This window comes from Nicotiana attenuata, unplaced genomic scaffold (genome assembly GCF_001879085.1).
Source record: "Nicotiana attenuata strain UT unplaced genomic scaffold, NIATTr2, whole genome shotgun sequence".
NCBI classification, from domain to species: Eukaryota; Viridiplantae; Streptophyta; class Magnoliopsida; order Solanales; family Solanaceae; genus Nicotiana; species Nicotiana attenuata.
Window position 1 is genome coordinate 187656 of NW_017670463.1, and position 4189 is coordinate 191844.

Sequence of the window (4189 nt, forward strand, 5' to 3'; positions counted from 1 at the left end):
CCATAGTCATAATACTGGTTGGCGGGGAAATTTGCATTACTTTTCTTTAAACCATATTCCACTTGTCAAATGGAGTGAAATTAGACAAATTGGGTTTTAGATAACATTTCTTTTTAAGTTGAAGAGATATTCAAAAAAAAAAAAAAGGTACTCACTTCAGTTGAATAAATCTCTCGTTTGAATATTAATGAATAGATATGTATTTCACTCGTTTAAACGAATTGTTTATTTTTATAACAAACCAACAAGTGACTAGTTACAGAAGGGGAAAAAGGGAAGTTCGATAAGAAAATTGGGACCTTTTATTTTTCTTCCTTTTCCAATTAGGTCTAAATTAGAAGTAAAATTGTTTTTCATTTAGGGTGTCATGATCTAGTTAATTAGCTGTCTTGTCCATTCGTAACTTATTTATTTTCTCAACTCCTAGATGAAAGTTGATAACTAATGGCCAGTACTTTTGAAAATATTAGCTAAGCAATGCGAGGGGTATCCATCAAACTCTTTTTCCTTAATCAGTATTTAATTGTGGTGTCAAATAATTGTAAAAATGAATAAGTCATGAAAAATGATCATTTACTGGCTAATGCAAATCTTTCAAAGTGTTGTATTGCAGATATAAGGAACGTCAGAAATTTTAAATAAAGAGATCCTTTCACAAACATAACGAAAAAATACCAATTATTGAAAAATAATGTACATTATTTTCTATAAAAAAAAAATACAAACTCTTTATCTGTATATAGCCGTGAATAATAAATCAAATAGACTCAATAAATTAAACAGACTCAGTATGCATCGTTGTCATCTCAGTTTTTGGACTTTTGTTCTTCTGCTTCTTTGTTTGTCTGAACTCTCCGTAAAAGTATGAGACGAAACCCCAAAGAGAAAGAAAAAGAGCAAGGCCCTTTTCACCTGAAAAATTTTTCCTAAAGAAAACTACAGCTAATACCTCCGTAACAGGAAGTAGAACTGCGATCATAACCCCAGACATCAAAGAAGAAGAGCAGTAAATGACTCCAACGACACCCACAAAGAAGCACTGCCAAATAATGGTAGTCCATACTACCACTGTATAATATCTAGTTTCTCCGAGGTTAAATTGTTTTGCCTCCCTTGATATTGCCTGCAAATTTCGATCAATAGCTTAATTCTTGCTCTTTAATAAGATAGTGTATAGCTAAAACAAAATTAAAACACAAAAACTATATCCATGATATATCATCTTTTAGGTAAATATGTTTGAATATCCAATACTGTTCCAGTTTTCATATATTTTTGACATATTCAAATTTTGATATAACGCATCATGTACGCGAAATTTCTTAATCATTCTAAACCCACGATATTCATCCGTATATGTGGGATATGAATAATTTAGGGTTTCGAGCTAGTTCCTTCATTACAGTCCTATTACAGGCTTTTGTTCTCTCTTGTCATAAAGATCAGAAAATTTTATGGGAAATAAAATGAGGAAAAATAGATGAAAAGAGGAAAAAATAAAATAAAAAAAGAGGTTCCCAACGAATATAAGAAATCCTAATGGATGGACTATTGATCGTTGGTGAAAGCCAATAGATCATCACCTAAAGAGAAGTTGATTAGACTTCTCATTTGAAGGCCTTAAGGATCTAATGGTAATAAAGAGAAATATTTTACGATCTCGATTTCGATATATGTGACGTAATTTGCGTCTTAACTCGAAATTTAAGAAAAATAAATTCATGAATCTTGGGTCTTCAACATATTTTATAATATTTGTGTGTTTTTAAGACTTTTCAAACTTGTCATTTTAAACTTGCATAATATTATATAATTACAAAGAAAATTCTTATTAAGGGTAAAACGAATAGTTTAAAGTTAAACACTTTCAAATGTAGAATTGTGTCATTTTATCTAAAATGGACTAATACTGAAAATTCAAATTATTTACCCTTAAACTGTAAAGTTCTTTTTATAAGGTTATCAATTACTAATATATGATAAAATTTACCTATAATTTTCTTGTAAATGACTTGATTAAAAGAATTTAAATTGAGAATGCATAGAATTTAAACCCACAAAAGAATAGTGTAAGATAACTGGAACAGGGAGTAAGATGCTTGGGTAGTGATGAGTTTAAGGGGAAAAAGAAATACCTGAAAGTCGTTATTGACGATCATTCCAATAGTGCAAAAAGCAGTAGCAGCAAAACACATGACCATTTGAATCTCCAATACCAATGTAGCAGTAATAGCTTGCTTTGCCTTCAAGTAAATCAACTCAATACAAGCAAAATGGCTCCATATAAAGCTGCTGCCAAAAGTGTCATCATAAAACCAAGAATATAGGCTTTACTTGTCACACCCTCTGGTCGATCACCATTAGATCGAACACCTAATAAAACAGCACCAACTGTCAGCAGAACCACTGCATTGATAGAGTAAGGTGTGAATTTCAGCTTCACTATGAAGAAAGCACCTATTGCCGTGAAGGCAAGTTGAGCAGCAAGAAGAAGTGAAGAGGTTGACACAGGAAGTTTTGATCCGCCCCATGAATAGAGAAAATCATCAACACCAGTGACAACGCCAATGACGAATGATGCGATGAAAATTCGGGGTGTTATAAAGTAAAATTTGGCATTAGAGCCTTCGGTTTTTTGGCGATAGAAGTATAAGATGGCAAGAGGTATAAGCGTAAATGGCCATCCAGCAGTTTGTAACCAACTGCTAAACCATACTCTTGATCCTCCCTCGACATAATATAGACGCATCATTAGAGGGCCACCGCAGATACCAACAACGAGTATTAAACAGTTAATCAGCAGGAGGATTCTCCTCATAGTGGTGCTTAATCCATGATGTTCCATACTTTTTTTCAAGCGATTTGGATACTAAGTTGGAGTAGTCTGCTGCTCAGGCTGAATGGTCTTCTTCTTCTACTAAGGTTTGGATTTTTGGACCTCTTGCAGTGATGAGATCTACAGCCTGCTATTTATAATTGAGAAACATTTTAGTCATTCCAATGATTTGTTTCACGACATGGAGTGGCCTGGCCCCACTTTAAGAAGGCTTTTTTATGATTTAATTAATTTCGGTACTAGTAATTTTCATATGATTCACAAGGGGAGGGTATAACAATAAAAAAAAAAAAAAATACTAGAGCAATGACCAAAAAAGCAATGATTATGAGTAGTTTTGTTAGTATTAAATTGCACCGTTGAATTTGTAGAGAAAACTAATAGCCCACCATGGACTGGACTGTGCCGTGTAAATAGCCTTGACTATTCTACTGGTTAGCGTTGAATTTTGCATTTGCACTTGTGAAGACAAAAATATTGATTAAATTTAACAAGGATGGGACAAACGTGGTTTTAGTTAATAATTGAATAATTATGAGTGGGTCGGTAGAATTTTGCATTTCCACTTGTGAAGAGAAGCATATGAATAGTCACCCATAAACTTAACGTGGGTTTTAGGTAACTTTGTTCAAATTCAATAAATATGAATAGCCCCCCATATGCCAACAATAATAGCTTTTCTTATATGAAAGGATTCCCTCGTTTCGACTATGTGCACTTTTAAATGTTTCAATTGCCACAAATAAATGTCAGACATGTTTACAACATGACCAATAAAAACGGAAAATTAAGAAAAAGAAAATCAAAATTGGATGGCGTCTTGGTTTTTTGTTTGATCATGTGTTAAAAGACATCAGACTGTTAAGACTGAGCTGATCTGCAATGTTGTACCTTTGAAAATATTAGCTAATTATTGTGACACATATTTAGTGAATTTTGAAATAATTTTTTATATAATTTAATAGAGATAGAAGAGTTAATTTTTTTTAAATGTATTTCCATGCAAAATGATTTTATCTATAACAACCTGACCAGTCGTATTGAGAATTAGAGAACCGTGCTGAAATCCAAAACATGAGACGGATCGTCGACATACTTTTGGAGCGTAGAAATATGAAACACTGGATGAACACTCAACAGACTAGGCGGCAAGACAAGCTTGCAAGCCACCTCTCCAATCCTCTGAAGCAGCTCAAACGGCCCAATATACCGAGAGCTCAACTTGCCCTTCTTCCCAGATCTCATAACACCCTTCGTGGGTGAGACCTTGAGCAGTACCTTCTCCCCAACCATGTAAGCAACATCGCGAACCTTTCGATCAACGCAACTCTTCTGTCTAGATTGCACCGTGCG

The 4189-nt window shown here is 33.8% G+C and overlaps 1 pseudogene; it reads right to left on the reverse strand.

The window, feature by feature from the left end:
• Positions 1-630: 630 nt before the first annotated feature.
• LOC109239809 lies at positions 631-2954 on the reverse strand (annotated as a pseudogene).
• Positions 2955-4189: the final 1235 nt, after the last annotated feature.